The sequence below is a fragment of the Lithobates pipiens genome, unplaced genomic scaffold, assembly GCF_037356315.1.
Source record: "Lithobates pipiens isolate NorthernLeopardFrog02 unplaced genomic scaffold, aLitPip1_a1.2 Scaffold_28, whole genome shotgun sequence".
Taxonomy (NCBI): Eukaryota; Metazoa; Chordata; class Amphibia; order Anura; family Ranidae; genus Lithobates; species Lithobates pipiens.
The window spans coordinates 81,497,044-81,506,492 of record NW_027507789.1 but is presented as its reverse complement, the minus strand read 5'-3'; the positions used below and the strand labels follow the sequence as shown (position 1 = coordinate 81,506,492).

Genomic DNA, 9,449 nt, shown 5'->3' with positions numbered 1-9,449 from the left:
TGAACCAGATGCTGATCAGGGAAAAGCTAACATACCAACACAGAAATGCACCGCACAAATTTAATGCTATGTGGAGGGACTGGCTCGAGGTTCCGGGGCTAGCCCCCCACCAACTTATACAGGACAGACTTTTACAGGGCTGAATGTGGGTCCAGGGCCATATGCATGGAGGCACATAGACACTCTTGACCTCGTCAAGGGGCTACTTCTAAGTCTCTCCCTCACCCGGTATTTGTAGGGGGGGTAGGGAGACATCAGCAGGACTGGGTGGAGGGACGCTGACCGCAGTGCATAGTCATTGTAATTATATGGTTTTCTCCTGATGCAATGTGATCTCTGAGAGACTGCTACTTTTATTTCTATTCTTGGTTCATTTTTCTTATTTTTTTTTTTTAGTTTCATTGATATTTTCTATGTCTCAGTGGTTTACAAACCGGGTCAATTTGTACTTTGTGTTCCTTGTATACCTTTGGAGGTAAAAACCAATGCTGCTGTACGACTGTACTTTGTTTCTATGTCTGGTTTGTACCATGTGTGTTTTGCAATAAAAACTTATTTGATTTAAAAAAAAAAGTATAAGTAGAACAACATAAATATAACAGTCAACCATACAGCATGACCCAGGGTCACAATTACATGGTAACAAAAAATAGGCAGCCAAATAACTGGGTTCTCAGAGGGGAGTCCTAGAGTTTCATGCAGAAAAGAGAGAAACCCCACCTCGGACATGTAGTACAGTATAACTAATGCAGCTCCGTTCGGACTTTAGCCAAAAATTTTATATCTGCTTGGAGCAGCGAGATGGGGCGATAGGAATCCGGGGAGTGGGGATCCTTTCCTGGCTTGGGTATCACTATAATAACTGCCTGCCGTAGAGTATCAGGTAGGGACCCGGAGTCAAATATGTGTGTATATAATCTCAACAATTCTGACACTAGTGTCTCAAAGTAGTGGGCATAGAAATCCAGGGGAATACCATCCAGTCCAGGGGCCTTAGCCGTTGCAAGGGATGCCACCGCTAGCCTAATCTCATCTGCCGATATTGGGGCCTCAAGAGACTCAACATGAGCCTCAGACAGGTAGGGAAGAGAGATATCTCTGAGGTACGCCCCCGTCTCAGTTCTCGGCCTATGCACCTGCGACTCATAAAGGGCAGCATAGTAAGCACGAAACATGGTGGCCACTGTTGGCGGATCAGTCACCTCCTCACCCCCATTGTCAGTCAACGAAACCACCACCGGGGGCTTGGAGTCCCGATGCGCCAAGTAGGCCAGCAACTTTCCCGCCCTCTCTCCTTGTTCAAACACCCGTTGCTTAACAAAAAACAACTTTTGCTTAGCCTGTTCAATGTGGAGGTGATCTACTAGCCTTGTGTGGTGACGTAATACCTGGGCCTTAGCAGGTGTGGGGTCAGTAGTGAAGTCAGTGGTCACCGAGTCCAGCTCCCGTAGGGCATTAGATAGCAAAGTCTTGGAGGTACGCTTCAACCGGTTAATCCGGTGTGTTAAATTGGAGCGTAAGTGCAGTTTAAAAGCCTCCCTGGTACAGTCAACCGGAGCGGTCCCCTGATTGGTAGTAAAGAAAAACCCCCATTCGTCCCCTAAGTCTTCGCTGGCCGGGTACAACATGGCGTACTTGAGGTGAGGTGCCCTAAGGCGCCTCTTCTGTCCAACGTTTGGAACAGCGATCTCCAACGATCACCATGAGCTTACTATGTCTCGCGGAGGTATTCTTCCGAAAAGCGAAACTGGGTCCAGTAGAACCATCTGTTCCCATGCTCCTCCGTTTTATCCCTCATTGTGGCAGTCAGGTCTTCCATTCGTTCAATATCATTAACCCTTGCGAACCACTGGGTCACCATTGGAGCAGATTGCTCTTTCCACTGACTTGGGATGCAGGCCCTAGCTGCCTTGAGGAGATGTTTAAGTAAGGACTTATGATAACGCTTTATCGACATAGGAGTTAGATTGAGAAGAACTGCTGCGGGATCATTGGCTAAGGAAATGTCTGTGAACTTGTGGATGAGTCTCAGGACAGGCTGCCCGAATGTTTGTAATTTAGGGCATTCCCAGAAAATGTGGAGAATGGTGCCAGCCTGTTGCCCACAGCGACAGCAGCGGTCAGATTGACCGGGGAATATTTTGGCCAACACCACCGGTGTACGATACCAGCATGTGATCAGCTTATATGAGATCTCCTGATATTTACTGCAGAGTGACGACTTATGGGCGAAAAAGAGTATTCTGTCCTTCTGTGGTTTGGAGAATGTAGTTTGTAAGTCCCTTTTCCATTTAGCTAGGAAGGGTGGATCCGTGGAGGATTGTGCATCTGTCAGGATTAGGTAGGACCTAGAGAGGGAACCATGAATTGGGCCATCATCCAGGCAAAGTTCCTTGAAGGGGTGGAATTGTCTAGAGAAGAACGAATGGTTAGGTAGTGATCCGAGGAAATGGATTAGCTGTCTAGCTCTCCAGCTATCCAATGCAACAGGTACTTGCTCTAGCAGTATTGTTCCCATGGGAATCAAGCCCGTGGGTCCAAGAAATAGGGCTGCTCTCAGAAGCCCTTTCGGGGCTTGCCTGGTAAAGGCCTGGTCAGACAGGCCCGGAGGGAATCTAGGATGTCCAATAATTGGGGTCATAGGAGAAGGGAAGTTAGTCAGGTGGGAAAGGTAAAAAAAACTATCCATCTCGGCGAGCGAGGGGCCAATTAATGGGTGAGTAGTCACACAGGGCTCCAATGGCCTCCCCGCCCAAGGCAGACCAGCCAGTGGAACCCGCGCCATCTCCTGCTCTAGCTTGACCCATAGCTTCAGTTCCCCATGCCGGTGTCTTATCACATATGGTCCCCCATCGGATAGTGTCCGCTGTGTACTGCGCATGCGCAGTACACAGCAACACAGATTCCAAAAATTGCGAGCATGAACGGCACCTGCGCACTGAGTACAGGTTCTATCCCCACTATCCAAGTGGACATAGAGTAAGAATATAAAAGAGCCGAGCGCAGCGAAGCCAAGCCCGAAGCGTGGCGAGCGAAGCTCGCCTGCGAGGGGCCCTCTAACCACTTTCAGACCGGACCAATTTGCTGGTCAAAGACCAGACCACTTTTTGCGATTCGGCACTGCGTCGCTTTAACTGACAATTGCGCGGTCGTGCGACGTGGCTCTCAAACAAAATTAACGTCCTTTTTTTCCCACAAATAGAGCTTTCTTTTGGTGGTATTTGATCACCCCTGCGGTTTTTATTTTTTGCGCTATAAACAAAAATAGAGCGACAATTTTGAAAAAAACGCATTATTTTTTTACTTTTTGTTATAATAAATATCCCCCAAAAATATATAAAAAAACATTTTTTTCCCTCAATTTAGGCCAATACGTATTCGTCTACATATTTTTGGTAAAAAAAATCGCAATAAGCGATTATTGATTGGTTTGCGCAAAAGTTATAGCGTTTACAAAATAGGGATAGCTTTATAGCATTTTTATTAATAATTTTTTATTATTTTATTTTTACTAGTAATGGCGGCGATCTGCGATTTTTATTGTGACTGCGACATTGTCGGGGACCCATCGGACATTTTTGACACATTTTTGGGACCATTGTCATTTATACAGTAATCACTGCTATATAAATGCAGTGATTCCTGTGTAAATGACACTGGCAGTGAAAGGGTTAACCAGTGGGTGGCAGTGTAGGGGTTAAGTGTTCCTAGGGGAGTGTTACTAACTGTGGGGGGGTTGGGCTTTCATTTAGTGTACACTGATCTCTGCTCCAATCACATGGAGCAGAGATCAGCGTCACTAGTTGCTAGGCAGAATGAGAAAATGTTGTTTATACAGCATTTCCTCACTTCCGCCGCTCCGTGAGACGATCGCGGGGATGCCCGCGGCGATCGAGTCCGCGGGTCCCGCGACCGGACTCACGGGGGTCCCGACCAGCGTGGGAGCGCGCCGCCGGCGGCGCGCTCCCGATGGCACGGCGGCAACGAATATTGGACGTACATGTACGCCAATATGCCTGCCCGTGCCATGCTGTCGACGTACATCGTCGTGCGCTGGTCGGGAAGTGGCTAATATTCACAACCCTATGTCCGCTTGGATGGTGGGGCTACCACCTCCACTCACCGCGCAGGAGCCGTTCAGCTTCGGAGTACACAGCGGACACTATATCATGGCCGGACAGTATATGGCAGAACACCGGCACCAGTCAACCACCGGTGTCATGTGCCTCGCTGTGTAATATAGAGCAGGGTCCGGGAAGCCAATACCTCCCCGCAATTTCGGTCGCAATAGCATTGCCCTACCAATACGCATATGTTTTCCGCGCCAGAGGAACTTGATAAAGATTGAGCGAACCGAATGAAAGAAAGTCTGGGGTATTTTGATAGGTAAGGCTTGTAGTAGATACAGAAGTCGTGGCAACGCGTTCATCTTCAACACATTACAGCGTCCGAACCATGACAGAGCTAGTGGGTCCCATCTTTTAAGGTCCGCTGTAAGCCCATAGGCTTCCTTTTATGTTGTTGGCTTTGTCTGTTGTTCTCAAGGCGACCATCTTGGCGTTTGTCAAGAGGGTTAGGCGTGTCTTGAAGAGAACGCTTACGGCCACATCAACCTGAAAGCACCCGATCTCGTCTGATTTCAGAGGCTAAGCAGCGTCAGGCCTGGTTAGTACCTGGATGGGAGACTGCCTGGGAAGACCAGGTGCCATAGAAGGATCTGGTCTGGTTAGTGTCTTGATTGGGAGATCGCCTGGGAATACTGGATGCCATAGGCTTCTTTTTATGTTGTTGGCTTTGACCTGTTTTTTTTAGCTTGTTTCCCAAGGTGACCATCTTGGCCTTTGTCAAGAGGCTTCAGAGTGCCCAAAGAGAGTGCCTACAGCCAAATCACCCTGAAAGAGCCTAATCTCATCTGATCTCGGAGGCTAAGCAGCGATGGGCCTGGTTAGTACCTGGATGGGAGAAAGCTTGGGAATACCAGGTGCCGTAGGCTTCTCATTATGTTGTCGCGTTGACCTGTTTTTTTTCCCTTGTTTCCCAAGGTGACCATCTTGGCATGTGTCAAGAGGGTTGAGAGTGCACAAAGAAATTGCCTATGGGCACAACACCCTGAAAGCGCCCAATCTCGTTTGGTCTCAGAGGCTAAGCAGGGTTGGGCCTGGTTTGTACCTGGATGGGAGACCGCCTGGGTTTTCCAGATGCCGCAGGCTTCTTTTTATGTTGTTGGTGTTGACCTGTTTTTTTCGCTTGTTTCCCAAAGGGATCATCTTGGCATTTGTCAAGAGGGTTGAGAGTGCCTAAAGAGATCGCTTACAGCCACATCACCCTGAAAGCACCCTATCTCTTCTGATCTCAGAGGCTAAGAAGGGTTGGGCCTAGTTAGTACTTGAATGGGAGACGGCCTTGGAATACCAGGTGCCGTATTCTTCTTTTTATGTTGTTGGCGTTGACCTGTTTTTTTTCGCTTGTTTCCCAGGGTGACTATCTTGGCATTTTTCAAGAGGGATGAGAGTGCCCAAAGAGATTGCCTATGGGCACATCCCCCTGAAAGCGCCCAATCTCTGCTGATCTCAGAGGCTAGAAAGGGTCGCGCCTTGTTAATACCTGGATGGGAGACCGCCTGGAAATACTAGGTGCGGTAGGCTTCTTTTTATGTTGTTGGTGTTGACTTGTTTTTTTTGTTTGTTTCCTAAGGTGACCATCTTGGCATTTGTCAAGAGGGTTGAGCGTGCCTGAAAAAATCTACTATGGCTGCATCACCCTGAAAGAGCCAAATCTCATTTGATCTCAGAGCAGGGCCGGCGCTACCACTAGGCGAAGTAGGCAGCCGCCTAGGGCGCACTACCACCTAGGGCGCAACTACGGCCTCTGCCCAGTGTGAGCTCCTGTTCTGCTCTCTCGCCCCCCCTGTGGTGTTCCACCGGCGCCACCAATCCCCCATGTTTCCCGCTGAGCGCCCCACCGTACTCATCTCACAGCGCAGCTCCGGGACTCCTTTGCTCCAGCCTGTCCCTCTGGAGCTGCGCTGTGTGTCTGTGTGAGTGCAGCGGAGGGGCGGGGCTCGGCGGAGATGGGAGCTTCGAGAGGTCGGTCAGCTGACCTCCTGCCCGGCGGGGACATCATGGAGCGGGGTTGACGGCGCTGGCCTGGTCCTGGCGGGGATATGATGGAGGCGGAGCGGATGGATGGCGCTGGTGTGGCCCCGGCGGAGCGGGTGGACGGCGCTGGTGTGGCCCCGGCGGAGCGGATGGATGGCGCTGGCGTGGCCCCGGCGGAGCGGGTGGACGGCGCTGGCAGTGCGGAGGAGTCGGAGAGGCCTGGTGGGATGATGGTCGCTGAAGGCAGCATCAAAGAGCAGAGGTAAGGAGGAGGATGGATCCATTGAGCTGTATGGAGGGGGTTTGTGTGTGAGTAATGCAGGAAGTAGGAGTCAGGTAGGTCAGTGTGATGTGTGTCAGTGTCATGCCAGTGTGGTGTGTCTGTGTATGTGTCATGTCAGTGTGATGTGTCTGTGTATGTGTCATGCCAGTGTGATGTGTCTGTGTATGTGTCATGTCAGTGTGATGTGTCTGTGTATGTGTCATGTCAGTGTGATGTGTCTGTGTATGTGTCATGTCAGTGTAATGTGTCAGTGTATGTGTCATGTCAGTGTAATGTGTCAGTGTATGTGTCATGCCAGTGTGATGTGTCAGTGTATGTGTCGTGTCAGTGTATGTGTCATGTCAGTGTAATGTGTCAGTGTATGTGTCATGTCAGTGTAATGTGTCTGTGTATGTGTCATGTCAGTGTGATGTGTCTGTGTATGTGTCATGTCATTGTGATGTGTCTGTGTATGTGTCATGCCAGTGTGATGTGTCAGTGTATGTGTCATGTCAGTGTATGTGTCATGTCAGTGTAATGTGTCAGTGTATGTGTCATGTCAGTGTGATGTGTCAGTGTATGTGTCATGTCAGTGTGATGTGTCTGTGTATGTGTCATGTCAGTGTATGTGTCATGTCAGTGTGATGTATCTGTGTATGTGTCATGCCAGTGTGATGTGTCTGTGTATGTGTCATGCCAGTGTGATGTGTCAGTGTATGTGTCATGCCACTGTATGTGTCATGCCAGTGTGATGTGTCGTGTCAGTGTATGTGTCGTGTCAGTGTAATGTGTCAGTGTATGTGTCGTGTCAGTGTATGTGTCATGTCAGTGTATGCGTCAGTGTATGCGTCAGTGCCATTTTATGTGTCAGGGTATGTGTTTTCAGGGTATGTGTTTTCAGGGTATGTGTTTTCAGGGTATGTGTTTTCAGGGTAGGTGTCAGCGTGATGGTCAGTGTAGGTGTCAGCGTGATGGTCAGTGTAGGTGTCAGCGTGATGGTCAGTGTAGGTGTCAGCGTGATGGTCAGTGTAATTGGCAGTGTAGGTGCCAGGTGGGTTGGTGTAGGTGCCAGGTGGGTCGGTGTAATTATCAGGTGGGTCAGTGTAGGGGTCAATGTGATGTGAGTAGTGCAGGAAGTAGGAGTCAGGTGGATTAGTTTATGTGTCAGGGGGTCAGTGTAGGGGTCAGATAGGTCATGTGTAGCAAGGGCAGGGTAAGGTGGAGTCATGGGCGCAGCCGGGGGGGGGTGGCAAAATTAGGTTTTCGCCTAGGGTGTCAACGATCCTTGCACCAGCCCTGTCTCAGAGGCTAAGCAGGGTTGGGACCTGGTTAGTACCGGGATGGGAGACCGCCTGGGATTTCTCGATGCCATAGGCTTTTTTTTTAAGTTGTTGGCATTGACTTATTTTTTTTTTTTGTTTTATTCTTTTATTAAGTATAAGTAGAACAACATAAATATAACAGTCAACCATACAGCATGACCCAGGGTCACAATTACATGGTAACAAAAAATAGGCAGCCAAATAACTCTGGGTTCTCAGAGGGGAGTCCTAGAGTTTCATGCAGAAAAGAGAGAAACCCCACCTCCGACATGTAGTACAGTATAACTAATGCAGCTCCGTTCGGACAAATGTAATCATGGAGAACAACTGGGACCACAGCGAGCCAGCTTATCATGACCTACGTGAACCAGAGTAAAATATGAGCCGGTCTTGTCCATAACCCTGGGGTTCTTCTGGGTCCCAAAGGCTAGTAAGGAGACAAGGCATAGTCAAAAGGGAGGACGGGGGAAGAAGAGAGTGCAAAGACGGAGAGAGAAGAGGGGGGGGGATGGCGGCAGGGAAAAAAAGAAAAATAAAGACAAAAAGGGAAGGGGGGGAATGCCACCCAGGGCAGACTTGGCCTACGTAGGTAAACGTTAGATGTTCAGTCGTTTTCTGGGACAGGGGCGCTGCTCACCTCCCAAATGTAGTCTCAAGTACCAGTAAAATACCTCCAGGGCCTCCATGTAACACTAAATGCCTCTTCAGTGTTGTGAAGGGTGGCGGTCAATTCTTCCATCCGGAGAATATGATTGACTTTGGAATACCACAGCACCTTGGATGGGGGCTGAGGCTGCCTCCACAGTGTGGGAATGCAGGCCCGGGCGGCGTTCAGGAGTTGCATCGTGAGGGTTTTTTTGTATTTTCGAACAGGCTGTTTTTATTGTCCCGGTCACCTCCACCCAAAAGTTCCTCAAGGCCGGGCATGCCCAGAAAATGTGTCCCATGGTCCCCGTATCTGAATTGCACCTCCAACAAACATCCGGAATCGATCTATTCATTTTATTCAGAAGGTATGGGACTCTATACCAGCGTGAGACTATCTTGTATCCTGATTCTTGATATTGGTTTGCGATGGAAGTTTTATGTACTAATGTCAGGATCTTCCCTATCTGTTGTGGGGTAAATGTGATGCCAAATGCAATCTCCCATTTGTGGATAAATGGTGGGGTCGACTCCTCCTCCTGACTACTTAATAGGTTGTACAGGAGGGAGAGGGTGTGTTGCACAGGTTCCTTTTTGTGACAGATGGATTCATAGGGCGTCAGGTCTCTAGGAGTGTAGGGGGCCCTTTGTATGGCCAGAAGAAAGTGACGAAGTTGATAAGCATTAAACAAGTCAAGCGGAGGGTCAGAAAGCTCGGCGACAGTTTGCGTGGTCGGGAGCCCTCCCGAGGACCACACCTCTCCCAGACGCTGTTTCCCCACCACTGTCAACTGTCGCAGTTTCTTGTTGGTAAATCCCGGTGGGAAGTCTGGATTACCTATAACCGGAGTCATTGGTGACGGCAGGGGAGCAATGTGTGTGCAGCGGAACAACCTCCGCACAACAGCCAACGTAACTCCCACTACGGGGTGATCTCTGAGGTCTTTTGGTAGGGAGGACAGGAGCCACGGGGAGGTCAATAGGGGAATGGATCCATCCTCAATCTCCATCTCCACCCACTGCTTGTGTGGGCCATTACAATGCCAATCAACGACTCTCGCTATCAGAGTCGCTCTGTTGTATTGTCTCAGATCTGGGAGACCCAGACCCCCCTTGTCCTTT

The 9,449-nt window shown here is 49.5% G+C and overlaps 1 pseudogene; it reads left to right on the top strand.

Moving 5' to 3' along the window:
- Nucleotides 1-4,874: 4,874 nt before the first annotated feature.
- LOC143937097 (5S ribosomal RNA) lies at nucleotides 4,875-4,993 on the top strand (annotated as a pseudogene).
- Nucleotides 4,994-9,449: the final 4,456 nt, after the last annotated feature.